Here is an 18,321-nt window from a genome sequence, read left to right as displayed (position 1 = left end):
TGTCCACCGCTCACTGAAGGCCTCAAGGTTACCTCTTACAGTCCATGGTCACATGTGAAGAGCAACTGCAAGATTTAACATCAAAATAAAAAGTTCACAAACCTCCTGAACTCAGCTGGACTCAACCCAGACAGAGAGAGAGATTGTGTGTGTGTGTGTGAGAGAGAGAGAGAGAGAGAGAGGGAGAAAGAGAGAGAGAAACAAACAGAATGAGAAAAAACAGAAAAACATGAATGACAAAGAGAAATTGAGAGTAAGTGAGAGACAGAGACAGATAGGGAGAGGGTGAGAGTGACGGAGAGAAGCAGAGAGCAGAGATTTTTGTACAACCTCTGCACTGGGAACTCTCACTGTGGCTTACGTTCGGTAAAGGAACCAAGCTCAGACTGAGTAAGTAAACCCTTTTAATACAAAACTTGCTAAAACACAAATGCTGAATTGTTGGAGGTGTTAGTGGGGAGCTGCAGTGAATGAAATGGTTGATCGAGGAGCACTGTGTCTAACAGGGTGTCCAGCTGTATTTCTTTAGTTCCATTGCCCCCTTTAAACTGCAAGATATAAGTCAGTCTGTTTTACTCACCGTGTGGAGGAGCTCTGTCCATTTGCAGCCTGTGGAGTGAAATCAGTGAGTAGCCTCCTGCCAGTCTCAGTGTGACCGACACGGTCAGAGTTTGATGTGAGCTCTGGCTCCCTGTCCCAGTCTCTGATCTCACTAACCTCAGCAGCAGCAGCAGCAGCAGCAGCAGCAGCAGCAGCACAGTGAGACACCGAGCTCCCACTTCCCCCAGCTTTGACTCTGCTCAATCACACAATCATACAATTGTTACAGTGCACAAGGAGGCCATTCTGCCCATTCTGTCTGTACTGGCTCTCCGAATAAGCAATTCACTGAGTGTCATTCTCCTGTCTTCTCCCTGTCACCCTGCACATTGTTCCTTATCAAATAACAATGTCTTCCCTTCGGAATGTTTCTATTGAAGCTGCCTCCACCACACTCTCAGGCAGTGCATTCCATACTTTAACCACTCACTGGCTGAAAATGTTTTTCCTTGTCTCACTTCTGCTTCTTCTACCAATTACATTCGATCTGTGGCTCTCCCTTTCGATCCTTTAATGATAGGGAACATTTTCTCCTTATTTAATCTCTCCAGACCTCTCCTGATGTTGAATTTCTCAAACAAATCTCCTCTCAGCCTTCTCTTCTCCAAGGAAGACAGTCTGAACTTCTCCAATATATTTTCTTAACTGACGTTCCTCATCCCTGAACCTTTCATGGGAATTTTCTTTCACATCATCTGCAACATATTCACATATTTTGTGAAATATAAACCTTTTCTATTCCCTGTAGTCCCACTTGCATGCATTTGACTCATTTCCTATCTTTTTCTCTTCCCATGTACCTGTTCAAATGTCTTTTAAATGTTTTAATCATACTCGCCTCTCCGACTTCCTCTGGCAGTTCATTAAATACCACTCTCTGCCTTAAAGAGGGATACCTCAGGTCCCTTTTGAATCTTTCCTCTTTCACTTTAAACCTCTGCCCGCTAGGTTTGGACTAACCTACCCTGGGGAAAAGACCTTAGCTAGTCACCTTATCTATGCCCATTATGATTTTATAAATCTCTAAAATGTCACCCTGCAGCCTCTGAGCTTCCAAGGAAAGTAGCCCTGCCTAACCAGCCTCTCGTTATAACTCAAACCCTCCAATCTCGGTGACATCCTTGTCATCCTTTTTACACTGTTTCCATTTGAATGCTATCCTTCCAATAGTAGGGTGATTGGAAACGTGGCTTGATCAATATCTTGGGGTGCTGTAACATAATGTCCCAACTCCCATACCCGATGAAGGCAAGTGCACCAAATGTTTTCTTCACCACCCTGTCTACACATGACACCAGGTTCAATCCTCTATGTGCCTCCACCCCTTGGTCTCCCTGTTTGACAACACTCCCCATGGCCCCCTAATTAACTGTGTAAGCCCTGGCCTGGTTTTTGTACCAAAATGCAACATCTCGCTATTATCCCAATACATAATGTAAATGCACTCTCAAATAGCCTTCTTCACTGACCATGAAACCGCCAATTTTGGTGTCATCTTCAAACTCACAAACTATACTTCCTAAATTCTCGTTCAATTTGTTTCTATGAATGACGAACAATGATGAACCCGGAAGCAATCCTTTTTCTTGTCACAGGCTTCCAGTCCGAACAACAACCCTCTACCACCACACTCTGTCTCCAACCATTAAGCCAATTTTGTATCAATTAACCTGCTCTCCCTGGATCTCATTTGATCTAACTTACTAACCAGATGTCCATGCAGGAAATTGTCAAAGGCCTTGCTAAAGTCCATGTAGACAATGTGTACCAATCTGCCCTCAGCTATCGTAATGGTCATATCCTCAAAAAAATTTGTAAGACACATTTTCCCACTGACAAAACCATGTGGACTATCCCTAATCAATCCTTGTCTTTCCAAATGCATTTAGATCCTGTCTGTCAAAATCCCCTCCAACAACTTACCACTATGAGACTCACCGGTCTATAATTCCCTGGGTATTCCTTGAAGAGCTTATTAAATAACAGCTCAACATTACACACACTCCATTCTTCCAGCACATCACCCGTGGCTGTTGATGATACAAACATCTCCACAAGGGGCGTCACTGTCTCTTCCCAAGCTTCCCACAAAGTACTGGGATGGAGCTGATCATGTCCTGGGGATTTATCTATCTTCATGAGTTTAAAGAACAGATTACTGCACCTCTTCTTCTGTGATATTGCCTCTTCTCAAGGCATCAACATTTATTTCCCAAATTCCCATCACTTCCATGTCCTTCTCAACCGTAAATACAGCGGCAAAATATTAGATTGGTAACTCATTCATATTCGGTTTTAAAATAAAATATGAAAAGTTCTCAGAGTGAAACATTGGAGGTGATCCATGGGATACGATCCATGATCATGACTTTATGCTGGATTTTCCATTGTCTTTTTCCACTGTCCCCCTAAACCTTATGATACAATGATCACTCTTCCCTCAATGTCCTCTCACTGTCGCTTGATCCACTTGGATCTCCTCATTCCCAAGATCCTGTTACTGTCTCAGTTGATATTCTGACAATTAAAATCCCCTAATGTTTGCACCTCTCTGTAAATTCCTTGCAGGTTTGTTCCTCTACATCCTTCCCACTAGTCGGTGACCGACAGACTGCACTGAAAAAAATGATTGCACCTTTTTGTTCCTTTTCCTCAACCAAATCGATTCTGTCCTTGACACCTTTGAGACACCTTCTTTCTCCAGCTCTGTACCGATCTCCTTAATCAATCCCACACCTCTCACCCTTTCCCCCCTTTCCTATCTTTCCTGAACACCTTGTATCCAGGAATATTTAACAAACAGTCCTGTCCTCATTTGAACCTCATCTGTTAAAGCAACAACATCAGATTTCCACTTGGTAATCTGCGTCTGTAACTCCCCAATCTTATTCCCACACTCCGTGCAGTCCCATACATGCACAGTCAGCCAGATTTAGAATTTATCGCTGGCTCTCTCTCACTCTGACCCTGCCTCAGAAGTGACTATTCCTTACTCTGATTCTAACAATTTTTTCCAGGATTCTGTGATCCATGATGTTCCTCCCTGATATTACTTCCTGGTTCCCACGGCCCTTCAATACTAATTTAAACCCTCTCCAACAGCACCAGCAAATCACCCCACGAGGAGCTCAATTCCTGCTCTATTCAGGAGCAACCCATCCAGTCCACAGAGGTCACATCTCCCACCAAGTCATTCCCAGAGACCCAAGAATCTAAAGCCCTCCCTCCTGGACCACCTTTCCAAACCCACATACACCTGTCTTATCCTCCTGTTCCTATCCTCACTTGCATTGGTCAATGGAGTAATCCAAAAATTCCTATTTTTGAGTTCCTGTTGTGAATTGCCTCCTAAGCTCCTTAAAGTCTGACTACAGGAGCACATCCCTTTTCTCCCTCTGTCACCGGGACCGATGTGGACCATGACCGCTGCCTATTCCCCCTCTCCCCTCAGGGTGCTCTGCAGCCAGTCAGAGACATTCTTGACCCTGGTACCAGAGAGACAACACACCATTCTGGATTCCCATTTGCAGCTGCAGAAACACCTATCGATTGCCCTCACTCTCGAATCTCCTCTCATTACCACTCTTCCAGTCTTCCTTGCGCCCTCCTGAACAGCTGCCCCCCACCCGTGGTGCCAGGGACTTGGCTCTGGCTGCATTCCCCAGATGAACCATCATTCTCATCAGGATTCCAAACTGAATTTTTGTTGGAGAGCGGGATGCACTCAGGGTATTCCTGTACTTGATGCTTGGTCCTTTTGGACTGTCTGCTGCTCCCCCATTCCATCTCTCCCTGCATATTCTGAAGCTGCAGAGTGACCACATCTGGAAACGTGCTCTCCACGGAGCTCTCAGCCTCACGGACTCTCCACACTGACACCAGCTGCTGCTCGAGCTCCGAAACCCTGCACATGTTCCATATGCAGTCTGACCAGAGTCTCATATAGCCTCAGCAGGACATGCCTGCTCTTATATTCTAACTCAGTTGAAATGAATGCTAACATAGCATTTATCTTCCTAACTGCCAACTGAACATACATGCTAACTTTAAGAGAAACCTGAAAGAGGACTCCTAAGCCACTTTGTGTTTCAGAATTGCAAATTTCCCCGTTTAGAAAACAGTTTGAGCCTCTATTCTTCCAACCAAGGTGCATAACCTCAAACATTCCCATATTGTATTTCATCTGCCACTCCTTTGCCCACTCCCTGAGCCTTTCCAAGTCCTTCTGCAGCCTCTCTTCTTCCTCAACTCTCCCTGTCCCTCCCCTCATCTTTGTGTCATCAGCAAATTTAGGAACAATGCCCTCAGTTCCTTTTTCCAGATCGTTAATATATAATTAATTGTTACATGAATAGCTGTGGTCCCAACACAGACCCCTGCTGAACTGCACAACAAACCAGCTGCCAGGCTGCAAAAGATCCATTTATTCCCACTCTCTATCCATGTCAGTACCGGGCCCCAAACCCGATGGGCTTTTGTGTTATTTAGCAGCCTCCTGTGTGGCAACCCGTCCGAGGCCTTCTGGAAATCCAAATAGATCTTGTCCATTGGCTCTCCTTTGTCTAACTTGCTCATTAACTCCTCTTATTACTTAGAATTCCAGCTTCTCCCTCTCAAACTGCAGGGTGAATTCTATCATATTGTGGTCACTGCCCCCTCAGGGTTCACTCACCTTCAGCTCCCCAATCAGAGCTGCCTCATTACACATTAACAAGCCCAGAATTACCTGTTTCCTAGTAGCTCTCCCACAAGCTGCTTCAAAACAAGCCTCTTGCAGACATTCCATGAATTCCTTTCCTTGAGATCCATTCCCAACCTGACTTTCCCAGTCCACCTGGATATTGCAGTCCCCATGATTATTGTAATAACCCCTTTCTTACATGCCTTTTCTATCTCTTGATTTATTTTCTGATCCACATCCTGACTACTACGAGGAGGCTGGTACATAACTCCCATCAGGGTTTTTGTTCCTTTGTGGTTTCTTAAGTTGACTCACACAAATTCTATGCATTCCCACTCGATTATTCCTCTTGCTGCCGATGTAATTTCAGTTCTTCCTGACAGGGTAAACCGTCTCCTCCCATGCCCCACCCTCACAGCCCTCACACATCTACCTATCATTAGAAACATAGAAACATCGAAAATAGCTGCAGGAACAGGCCATTCAGCCCTTTGAGCCTGCACCACCGTTCAATATGATCATGGCTGATTATGTAATCTCAGTTTCCCATTCCCACTCTCCCCCTATTCCCATGAAGTCCTTCATCCTCAAGGACCACGTCCCTCTTGATATATATCTAACAAACTGGCCCCACCAACTTTCTGTGGCAGAGAATTCCACAGTTTCACAACATCTGAGTAAATTAACCTTTAATCTTAGACAGTGACCCCTGGTTCTGGACTTTCCTAATGTTGGGAACATTCTTCCAGCATCAACCCTGTCAAATCCCATTAGGATCTAATATGTTTCTGTGAGATTCCTCTGATTCTTCTAAATCCCAGTGAGTACAAGCCCATTCGATCCAGTCTTTCCTCATATGTCAGTCCTGCCGTCCCGGGAATCAGTCTGGTAAACCTTCACTGGACTCCCTCAATAGCAAGAATGTCCTTCCTCAGACTCGGAGACCAAAACTGCACACAATACTCAAGGTGAGGCCTCAACAAGGCCCTGTTTAATTCTGCAAGACATCCTTACTCCAATACACAAATCCTCTCACTGTGAAGGCCAGCATGCCGTTATCTTTCCTCACTGCCTGCTGCACCTGTATGCACCCTTTCAATGACACCCAGCTCTCAGTGCACCTCACGTTTTCCTGAACTTACACCATTTATTCATAATCTGTTTACCACCAAAGTGGATCATCCCACATTTATCCACATTATGTTGTACTTGCCAAGTATATGTCCACTCAGTCAGACTGTCCAAGTCACCCTGCAGCCTCTTAGCATCCTCCTCACAACATACATTGTCACCCAGCTTCATGTCATCTGCAAGTTTGGAGGGATTGCATTTAATTCCTTTGTCCATATTGTTTATGTATATTGTGAACAGCTGGGAATCCCAGCACTGAACCCTGCGGTCCCCCACTCATCAATGCCTGCCACTCTTAGAAGGACCCATTTATTCCAACTCTCTGCTTTCTATCTGGCAACGAGTTCTCTCTCCATGTCAATACATTACCTCCAATACAATGAGGTTTAATGTAACTCACTAATCTCTTGTATGGGACCTTGTCAAAAGCCTTTTGAAAGTTCAGATACACACTATCCACTGAGTTCTGAGGGAGGGTCACTCAATCCAAAACGCTAACTTCAGTTTCTCTCCACAGATGCTGCCAGACCTGCTGAACTTTTTCATCAATTTTTGTTTTTGTTGCCCATTGATTCAGCCTTGTCCACTCTCAACTGATCACATCCTCAAAACCTTCCAGAAGATGTGTCAGGCCTGATTTCCCTTGAGTATATCCATGCTGAATTGGACTGATCCTGTCACTGCTTTCCAAATGCTCGGTTATTGTATCTTTAATAACTGACTCCAGCATTTTCCTCATGTATAATTCCTCATTTTCATTCTCCCTCCTTTTATTAAAAAGTGGGGTTACATTGGATACTGTCCAGTCCATTGGAACTCGGTCAGAGTCGGCAGAATGTTGGAAAATGATCACCATTGTGTCCACAATTTCTACACCCACTTTCTTAAGGACTCTGAGTTTCAGAGCATCAGACCCTGGGGAATTACAAATTTTGATACCGTAAGTCTCCACAATACCACATCTCAACTTATAAGGATTATCTTCAGTTCCTCCTTCACACTTTACCCTTGCATTTCCTTTCAATAGGATGTGCATCCTTGGATATTTAGCTTCCAGCCCAGCCCTGATCCCCTTGCAACCATGTCCCTGCACTACAGGCTCATTTATCTTGTTTCATATACTCGATACATCGAAGTACAACACCCTCAGTCATGCACTGACTGCCTCCTTCTCATAGTTATCTCCGTCAGAAATCATAGAAACCCTACAGTGTTGAAGCAGGCCATTCAGCCCAGTCTGACCCTTCAAAAAGTATCCCATCCACCCTGCAATTCCCAGAGATAATCCTCCTAACCGACACATCTTTGTGACAATGGGAGGAAACCCAAGTAGACACGGGGAGAATGTGTAAACTCCACACAGATAGTCAGTTGGAATTGAGTCTGTGTCTCCGGAGCTGTGAAACAGCAGTGCTAACCACTGATACACCATTCCACCCTGCTCGGCATCAAGTTTAATTCCTGATCTTTTCCATACTCTCCATCCTATTTCATGGTCTGGATGCTTTCATAAATTCTCATGAGCCCCTATCTTCCTTATTTACCTTGGATTGTGTGGTACCACTTTGTCTCCTTTATTCCAAATGGTTCATGTGTTAAAAGACAAAGCTTTTACGTTTGTTCTTTTGTTGAGCTACCCTGCACTTTTATGTTTCCTTCGTACAATATGACATTCACAATATTCTGTCCTTTCCTTTTATTTTCTGGTACCAATCAATCCCATCACTACCCAGTAATCCTCCCTTCCCCTTTAACTTCCATTTTCCCATTTTCCATCCAACTGTCCCAGTTATTTTCTCTTTGAATCATATTCAGACTGATATTTATCCCTGAACAAACATCACTCAAAATGTTTCCTGGTTCATTGTTGCTTGTGAGATCTTGTTGTGTACAATCTGGCTTCCACATTTCCTACATGACAACAGTGACCACATTTCAAACAAGTCTCACACTGTCTGCAAATGTCTTGGGGACAGCATGAATCTTTCTTTTCTTTGGATGAACTGGGAGTCTTTCAGATGTGAAAGATGCCATTCCAATATTGCACAGGCTTCCTCCTGAACTACAGTTTCTGCTTTGTCCCTCTCTTTTGTGAAAATAGATGGAAAGTTTTCTTGAGGAACCATTGCTCCATCTTCCACCTCCACACAAGTTCCCTTCCTGCTCTCGAATGGGCCTCATACATTCCTTCATTCTCTTCTTGTTCTTTCTGTGATTATAAAACATCACTGGGATTTCCCTGACTTCATTTGGACACATTTCATCCTGTCAGCTCTTTGCTTTCCTCAGGTCCTGGTTAATTTCACCCCTGCATTTTGTCTTTCAGCCAAGCTTTACCAAGTGACTGCCCAGTTTAGTAAAATGGTTTGTTCCCAAATGAAAACTTTTACAATTGCTCCATGGTTCTCCATTTCCATCCCTCCTCTCAATCTCACTGAGTTCTGATCACTGTCACTAAAATGCTCCCCCATTGATAGCCCTTCCAGCTGCTCACATTCATTCCCTAAACGATAGTCCAAAACTGTGCCTTCTCTTTTACCATCACCTTCTCAGGGGCAATTAGGGACGGACAATAATGGCCAGTGACACCCACATCCCAAGAAGAAATTCGAACAATGCCTGTTCTTTTATGGGGTTTATAGGGGTTGGATACAAATGTTCAAAATGGATTGTTTAGCCAGTTCATGTTCATAGAGTTGAAATCCCTTTGTATGCCAGAGATTAAAATTGTTTCTCTTGTCTTTCAGGCCGTGACAACTCTCAGCCCAAGCTGACCCTGCTGCCCCCCTCCCCAGAGCAGGTCAATGCCAAGGGCACTGCCACCCTGGTGTGCCTTGCCAATCACTTCTATCCCGATGAGCTGGAGGTGCAGTGGAAGAAGGACGGTGCCGTCATTTCGGACGGGGTTCAGACCAGCAACTACCTGCGAGCTTCGGACAGCACCTACAGTGTCAGCAGCCTGCTGACCCTCTCTGGGTCTGACTGGGAGTCCAACGCTCGCTTCTCCTGTGCCCTCACCCACGTGACCCTCCCCTCTCCCCTCAGCAAGAGCATCAGGAGATCAGAATGTGTGTAGAGTGTTTGAGACTGTCCACAGAGGAGACACAACTTTAAATAGAACAGGGCTGAGCTGGCAGGACAAAGGTCATTGTCAGCACTGAATTTCAACTCTCTTCCTTCTCAGGACTGCTCAGAGACACTTCTGAGGTTCAGCGGTTAAGGTAGGTCATTGGGACAGTGTAAAGGAGATTTAATTTATATCTAATCCCGTACTACCCCTGTTCTGGGAGTGTTTGTTGGGGACACTATTGACTATTGATGTCAAGTAAAACTCCTCGATACTCAAGACTGTCAGCTGTACAAAATCAATGTGAACCTCAGAAGTCTCTGCTTCAGTAAACCAGATCTCCTTCCTGCTCAGCCGTCAGTTCCAATTTAAGGTTCTGTCACTGTTTAAAAGGACAGGATTCTCTTTTTCTTGAGAAAATCTCCACAAGTGTTTTCCTCAAGCTCCATTGTGGCTGTGAATTTGTGCAGCTTCCTCTGTCTGGGCTGTTAATTGCAGTCTGTTTTCTGTCAATGTCAATCTGGAAAAGGGAATAAAGATGAAGACGATTCAGTTTCTGTCTCTGAGTGCTTTGTATATAGACTGCTCCAGCCTCAGTTGATTGGCTACGTTTCAGCAAATGGTTGTCATGGTTGGCTGCTTGGATGGTCAATCAATGACACATCAGCTGAAGACTGGATTTGAACCAATCTTCAATCATTTTCAAGAGATCCCTTCAATCTGGAATCTGTCAAGTTGACAAGATTCTAAACAGAACGGAAACTGAAATCCGCTGGAGCCCAATCATTCCAATCTGACGCATTTCCTCTTCACTCTGTTGGTCCAGATCTAGCTGGTGGGATTGCACTATGCCCACTTTGCTGCTGCTGAGTCACATTTCAAATGAGCTGCGGCCAATCACAGACACTGGAGGCTTCAGTCATTACATTCATTTCTCCCACGCCAGCCTGTTCCCCACAGTGACATCTCAAAGCTGAACTGAGTGACAACTTAGCTCAGAAAGAGAATCAGTCAGAATCTTCCATCATACATGACTGCCTGTAGCTGTGTGTCCCTGAGTGTGGGTGTGACTGCTACCCAGTACTGTCTGTCGGTGTGTGTCTCTGAGTGTGGGTGTGACTGCTACCCAGTACTGTCTGTAGGTGTGTGTCCCTGAGTTTGGGTGTGACTGCTACCCAGTACTGTCTGTAGGTGTGTGTCCCTGAGTGTGGGTGTGACTGCTACCCAGTGCTGTCTGTAGGTGTGTGTCCCTGAGTGTGGGTGTGACTTTATTACTTCTTCAAAGAACTCAATCAGGTTCGTGAGTCATGATTTCCCAGATGCAAACCCATGTTGACACTCCTGAATCTTTCCAAAGACATGTAAATCCTGTCCCTCAGGACTCCCTCCAACCATTTGCCCACCAATTATGTCAGTCTCACCGGTTCCTGATTTTTCCTTACCACATTAGCGAAACTCCGGTCTTCCAGCACATCACCTATGACGATCGATGATATAAATATTTCAGCAAGTGGCCCAGTAATCACTTCCCTAGCTTCCCACAGAGTTCTGGGGTGCACCTGATCAGGTCCCAGTGATTTATTTATTTTTATGTATTTTAATACATACTGCACTTTCTCGGCTGTATTATGGACTCTTTTCAAGATGTCACCATCTGTTTCCCCAAATTCTATATCTGCTGTGTCTTTCTCCACAGTTAACACTGACACAAAGTACTTGTTTAGTATCTGCCCCATCTCCTGCAGTTCCACACATAGGCTGCCTTGCTGATCTTTGAGAGGCCCTATTCTGTTAATTATTACTCTTTTGTCCTTAATGCATTTATAAACTCCCTTTGGATTCGCCTTAGCCCAATTAAGCCAAGCTATCCCATGTTCCCTTTTTGCCACCCTGATTTCCATCTTAAGGAGAAGGAGTTAGCAATTCTGGAAAGTGTGAAAATATGTAAGTTCCCTAGGCCGGATGGGATTTATCCAAGGATTCTGTGGGAAGCGAGTGAGGAGATTGCCGAGGCTTTGGCATTGATCTTTATGTCATCATTGTCGACAGGAACTGTGCCAGAATACTGGAGGATAGCAAATGTAGTCCCCTTGTTCATGAAGGGGAGTACAGACAACCCTAGTAATTATAGACCAGTGAGCCTTACTTCGGTTGTGGGTAAAGTGTTGGAAAATATTAGAAGAGATAGGATTTATAATCATCTAGAAATGAATAAGTTGACTACAGATAGTTAACCCGGTAGATTGGGCCTCACAAACCTTATTGATTTCTTTAAGAAGGTGACCAAACAGGTGCATGAGGATAAAGCGGTTGATGTGGTGCATCGGCACTTCAGTAAGGCATTTGATAAAGTTCTCCACAAAATACCGAGGCATGGGATTAAGGGTAATTTTGCAGTTTGGATCAGAAGTTGGCTAGCTGAAAGAAGACAGAGTGTGGTTTTTGATAAATAATGTTCATCCTGGAGTTCAGTTACTAGCGGTGTACTGCAAGCATCTCTTTTGGGGCCACTGCTGTTTGCCATTTTTATAAATGTCGTGAATGAGGGCATCGAAAGATGGGTTAGTAATTTTGCAGATGACACTGAGGTTTGTGGAGTTGTGGACAATGCTGAAGGATATTACAGCCTACATAGGGACATGGATAAGCTACAGAGCTGGGCTGAGAGGTGGTAAATGCAGGGTTTAATGCAGAACGTGTGAAATGATTCATTTTGGAAGGAGCAACAGGAATAAAGATACACGCAGATGACAAGCAACATGACTTCGACTGAGACAACACTACGATCATAGGACAAGCCCAAACAGAGAACAGCCAGGGAATGCCTAGAGGCATGGCACTCATCCGCAGATTCGATCAATAAGCACATTGTCCTGGGCCCAATATACCAGCCACTGCAGCGGACAGCTGGAACTGACAACCAGAAGCGGCAGATACAAATCACTATAATTGCCAGAGGATACATCACAGAAGCACTTCACAGGAGGCTCCCAAACACTGAGGATGTCACCTAGACAGGGAATGAAACGTCTGCAACACAAATTCCCAGCTCGGCGAACAGAACTGCAACAATGAGCACCCGAGCTACAAATCTTCTCACAAACTTTGAATATATATATATATATATATATATATATATATATCATTATATCTAACACAGAGATGCATCCATCAAAACCAGAGGGATCAGCCCCCCTCCAGTGGTGAATGAACTGAAGGGGTCATGGAGGGACTCTGTGATGGGAGAGCTAACAAAATCCTGGAGTGTAAGGGTGGGCCCCCTGGGCACTCTCTGGTAGTCTATCCAAACATAATGGAGTGAACTCACTCAGGGAGTGTTCAGAGCAGATTGGCTCATTGCTGATGGACTGGCAATGGGTCTTTACACAGTTGGTCATTTCAAATGTGCCCTGGCCCATATCGGGTCAGGGAGGGCTGAGGACCAGGACAAGTTCACGTTCACGTTTAAAGACCAATAGTATTGATGGAGCTGTATGCCCCAAGGGCTCCCCAGTAGTCCCTCCATCTTCCAGCAGAGCATGGCACAAGGGCTGTGAGAGTTCAGGTCAGTTCCCCCAAATAGTTTAGACTTGCTGCTATTTGTGGGAACTGAGGAGGAGGATGTGTCCCTTCAGAATGACAGAACTCCCAGGAGTTGCTCAGAGGGATCCAGATGTTGATCCCGTCCCTGGAATAGCAGGTGAAAAACTGCTGCATTGCTCAGGTTCCTTGATGCCACACACCATCAAAGAGGCCTTGATGTCAAGGGCTGTCACTCTGCCCTCACCTCACTTGCATGGTCAGGGGGAGCTCAGTCCACTGACTCACATTTATCTGAATGAATTCCACTTATTACTGATCAGCCCATCTGACTCTCCCAGCCCGTCTATATCCTCGTGTCGTCTTGTACAGCTTCAGGACACCCCTATTCGGGAGGGTCAATAAATGGAAAGAACGAAAACTTTAATTCAGATACTGAAGACAATTACTGGATTAATAGAGGAATGGGTATCTTTCATTTGTAAGTGGGATCTAAATTTCTTTATTAAATTAAAGTGACTCAGGTTAAATACATCTGTGGTGAATGTATAAATCTATAATAAACCCCACACAGGGTGTTTGGATTGGAGGCTGATTTGAAATAATTGGTGACACATCAGGGAGGTGCGGAGATACCTGGAGTCCTTGTTCCAGAAGGAACTTATAAGCCTCAGGACGAGGCACTCTAATTCCATATGTAGCAAGGGCCAGGAGAGTATGACTATGAGGAACGGAGTATATAATTTGGAGAATACTGTAGGACAGGAAAACCCATCACTCTTGCTGTAGTTGTGGGTATGCTCACCGAGCGAGGAAGTTGATTTTTAGACATTTTGTCCCCGTCTAGGTGACATCTTCAGTGCTTTGGAGCTTCCTGTGAAATGTTGTTGTGCTGTGTCTTCTGGAATTTATTTGATTCCATTCCTGCTGTTTCCATTTGCTGATTTTGGGAATGTTCATTTCAATAGTCGGTATGCTGGGTCTGGAGCCCGTGGCTCTAGAAATTCTCTGGATGCCCTCTGTTGGGCTTGTCGTATGATCATAGTGTTGGTCCAATCGAATTTGTGGTCCTTATCATCTGTGTGTATAGCGACTCGGGACAGCTGCTCATGGGATTTAGTGGCTCGTTGGTGCTCATGGATGTGGATGGCTAGTTGTCTGGCTGTGTGTCCTGTGTGTTTTGTGCAGGCTTTGCATGGAATCTTGTGAACTACATTTGTCTTTCACATGATTGGTTTTGGGTCTTTTGTTCTCATACGTTGTTGTCTGAGCGTGGCTGTCAGTTTCTGGCCAGTTTATGGAAACGGGCCCTCCGGCCCAACAAGTCCACACCGACCCTCCAAAGAGTAACCCAGCCAGACCCAGTCCCCTACCCAATACTGACCCCGACTAATGCACCGAGCACTGGGACCAATTTAGCATGGCCAATTCACCTGACCTGCACATCTTTGGATTGTGGGAGGAAACCGGAGCACCCAGAGGAAATCAACGCAGACACGGGGAGAATGTGCAAACTCCACACAGACAGTTGCCCAATGTGGGAATTCAAATGGATCCTTGCCACTGTGAGGCAACAGTGTTAACCACTGAACCACCGTTCCATGGTTGGACAAGTCTGGCTGTCAGTTCTGTGATGTTATTTTCATATAAGGTAGCGTGGCTAGTGAGTCCTCATCGTGTTGTTTGTCTGTTAGGTATCTGCGGATGAAGTTGCGGGAAAGTCCGTTTTTGGTAAAGAAATTGTAGAAGTGTTCTTCTCTTTGCAGGTCGGGAGTGCTGCTGTGTGTTGTAGCCCCATTGAACAGAGGCCTAATGCAGCCTAATACAGCTTCTCCTATGTGTGTTTGGTTGGTTGCTGTTGTAGTTCAGGATCTGGCTTTTCTGTCCACTTTTGTTGTGCATTCACCATTCTGTGATGGATGAGAATGTGGCATTGGAAGCAAAATCACATCAGCCATGGTCCTATTGATTGGTCCAGAAGTCTTGAAGGATTGAATGACCTCATTCAGCCTCTAATTTGTAAGTTCAAAACAATTGAATGGTCTTTTCTTTGTACCCACTCATGCACACTCTCTGTGTGAAAAATTTCTGCAACTCTTCACCCTTCCTCCTTTGTGTCTTAACCCTGAGCTCTCAATGTTGCTGGGAAATTTGAGAAGCAGATTTACTCATCTGCTCATTCACTCCCTTCTCAGCCTCTCTTTATCACTTGAAACTCCACTCAACACCAATCTGCTGGGTCAGGAGCAAGGCTCTCAGCTCAATGTGGAAAGGAACTTTTTCCAGCAACAAGTTGGTGAGGGTCAACTGCAGAACGATGTTTCATTGCACATGCCTTCTTCGATAATCAAGGTGTTCAGCTATTCTGGACATCCACATTCACTCCTGGAGGTATCAGGCAGAGAGGAAGAGTCAGTGCAGCCATTGTGCAGCACTCATTATCGAGTTGCCCCATCTCCGAACCCATTGCAATATCATTGTCTGCCCTGACACCAAGCAGATGCTCCCATCACAAGAGGCTCCATGGCCCTGAGGACTGTGAGAGTGAGCCCTGTCCATTCACCTCGATCATCAAGCTCCAGCCTTCCGGATGTGGTGGCAGCCAGGAGAACCCTGCCCATGGGAGATTCCACACACACTCCCTCCCTCCCAGCAGGGAAAGATGATTCCTTGTCCCTGCTTTCTCTCCAAACTGATCCAAAATTGAGTGTTGCTGAAAAAAAGAGACGTTTTGTCGAAGCTTTTGTCTTGCACACACCAGGGCAATTTGCAAGAAATAGTACAAGAAAGGGCTGGAGCCTGGAGATCCCAGAGAGTCACACAGCATTTATGGGGAGAAAGTAAGGCAAAATTAAATGTCTTCATAAGAAGGACTTTTTCTCACTCAAGTTCCAAATTCTCAAATTACTATTTGATCCTCATTTCCTCTTTTGCTTCAGACCTGTTGAGATTCTGAAAAGTAATTCTGTCCTTTTGTGAATGGAGCACTCAGTTTATCATCATTCGTCATTAAGTTCCAATAACTGCATCAAAATATTTTTCCTGATCTCTTTTCTGTACCTGGTATATGACTGGAGAATGTGTCATTTTGCTTTTCAGTTTGTCTGCTCTGATGGTAAATCTACATTTACTGTGTTTCTTTGTATAAGAATTTTGAACATCAGAATTCCCTCCCTACACTGTCCAGATCCTGTTCTGACCTTCATAGAATCATAGAATCAAGGAATTCCTTCAGTGTGGAAGGAGGCCATTCAGCCCAGTAACCTCATACCGACCCTTTGAAGACCATCCCACACAGACCCACAGCTCCCCTACCCTATCCCTGTCACCCTGTGTTTTCCATGGCATTTTCCATTTGCTAGCCTGCACATCTCTTGGACATAATGAGTAATTTAGCACGGCCAATCCCCCAACCTACGCATCTTCTCTCAGTTTTGCAAATGAAACATCAGTTTTGATTTTTACACTTTGGGCTAGATTTAATACAGTTGGAAACATGACTCTAGACACACTTAAGCATTCAAGTGGCCCATTTCAGTGCCCCCAATGGTAGCAAAATTTCTCCCAATGAATATCAGGATAGAAGGAGTGAACTGGAATTCCCAGCCACCAACAGACGATATAACAGACGAAGAGCCAATTGACATCAACATTCCTGAATCTATCCTGATTTAATGGCAGTTCAGGGATCAAATCAGCTTGGCCTTCCCACAATGTGTCCAATCAAGGGACCATGCTTCAGATGGTGTCCTCATGTTAAACTGCCACCTCTCCCATGACCCACACCTGCCTTTAGTTGCATTTGGTCTGGGATTCCATCATAATCCAAGGTCTCCAGTGAGAGCCCTGCCTCCAACAAGCATTGCTCTGCTCGTTTCGAACTGGGGCCCTCTCCATGAACCAGAAGGAGCTCCCCAGCAGTTCTGTCACTGATGGGTGAGATCGTTGTTGACCCACCTCCGAGTGGACTGAACCCAAACCTTTCTGACTCCATGGAAGGAGTTCTACCAACTTAGCCAAGGCTGATACATTGAAAAGTCATAAAATCTGTCAACAATTAGCACTGCCTTTGTGCAAGGTCAGGGTTTTGAGCTTTTAACATGTACTTTTGGAATGCAATGAAGCGTTACCATGGAGAATGTTGCTGCTGGACAAGAACAGCCAACTCTGCCCAAAAGGTCACCACAATAATTAGTCCATCACCATCCAGTTGAATGCTTTTCAGCATTACTTTCCCTTTATTATTCCTCTTTTTCAGGTCATTAAATACCTTTTAAAATAGTGCACATATGGGAACATTGTCATCTACAAGATTTCCCCCAAACCATTCATCATCCTGACTTAGAAATATCTCACTGTTCCTTCACTGTCACTGGGTTAAAATTGGAGAATTCTCTCCTTCAGGGCATTCTTGGTCTACCGACAGCACATGGCTGCAGCGGGTTCAGGAAGGCAGCTCCTCACCACGTTCAAAGAAAATGAGGGACAGACAGGAAATGCTATCCAGCCAGCAGTACCCATGTCCCAGCAGAGAAGAAAACATGGATAGGTTTTGTTTTAACAGCCTGTGGTAGAAAATTGCAAATTCTTACCATCTTCTGTGTAAAGAGTTCTACATCCCGAAATAAAACTTGTGACCTCGATCCTCTGTCCCTGTCCCATTATGTATTGTCCCGCAAAGCAGCCCCTAACTGTGCACCATATTCTGGACATGACCTAACCATTCTTCAGGACAGCTGCCATGGTCATTCTCCCCTCCATCTACTCACTCTCAATATTCAATCCAAAATCACATTGACCTTTGTTTCTGGTATTGTTCCCCAGTTAAAGGAGATGTGTCACTCGACATTCTTTCTTGTTCACTGCAGTGTTGTTTATAATATAAATGGCCCTTCAACCTTTATCATTCTCAGAGGAGTTACAACCGAGAAAACCCCTTCCAGCTCTCAGTGGAGAAATTCCGATATTCCCGTTTCCCTGCTCTATCCCAATAGCTTCCCTTTCTATGTGACTGTGTTTCTGGTGTATTCAACAATATCTGACACTTGCCTGTCTAATGCTCTTACACCCACTGATACTTGTTGAATTCTCCCAGATAAATTGCTGCTCTTTGCAGTTTGGTGACCCATTTTGATAGCCGTTTGTTCGGTCTTTTGAGTGTAATTCATTTTGTGCCTGATCCCAGTGTCAATCCGAAGGACACTCCACCTTTCAGTCTGACAAACCAGGTTCACCCATGTCATGGCTCTACTTTTAGCCGAGGCTCCAGTTTTTCAAAGAGATGAATTCAAGTCTCACCAGT

The 18,321-nt window shown here is 44.8% G+C and overlaps 1 long non-coding RNA gene across 1 annotated transcript; it reads left to right on the top strand.

Moving 5' to 3' along the window:
• Nucleotides 1-355: 355 nt before the first annotated feature.
• On the top strand, nt 356-10,031 carry LOC140479379 (uncharacterized). The gene is made up of 2 exons (XR_011961010.1): nt 356-390; nt 9,160-10,031. It is a non-coding gene; the product is annotated as an uncharacterized lncRNA (long non-coding RNA).
• The last annotated feature ends 8,290 nt before the right edge of the window (nt 10,032-18,321 follow it).

Source organism: Chiloscyllium punctatum, chromosome 7 (assembly GCF_047496795.1).
Source record: "Chiloscyllium punctatum isolate Juve2018m chromosome 7, sChiPun1.3, whole genome shotgun sequence".
Lineage (NCBI taxonomy): Eukaryota > Metazoa > Chordata > Chondrichthyes > Orectolobiformes > Hemiscylliidae > Chiloscyllium > Chiloscyllium punctatum.
Note: the sequence above shows the minus strand (reverse complement) of the source record. Positions and strands in the feature narration are given on the sequence as shown.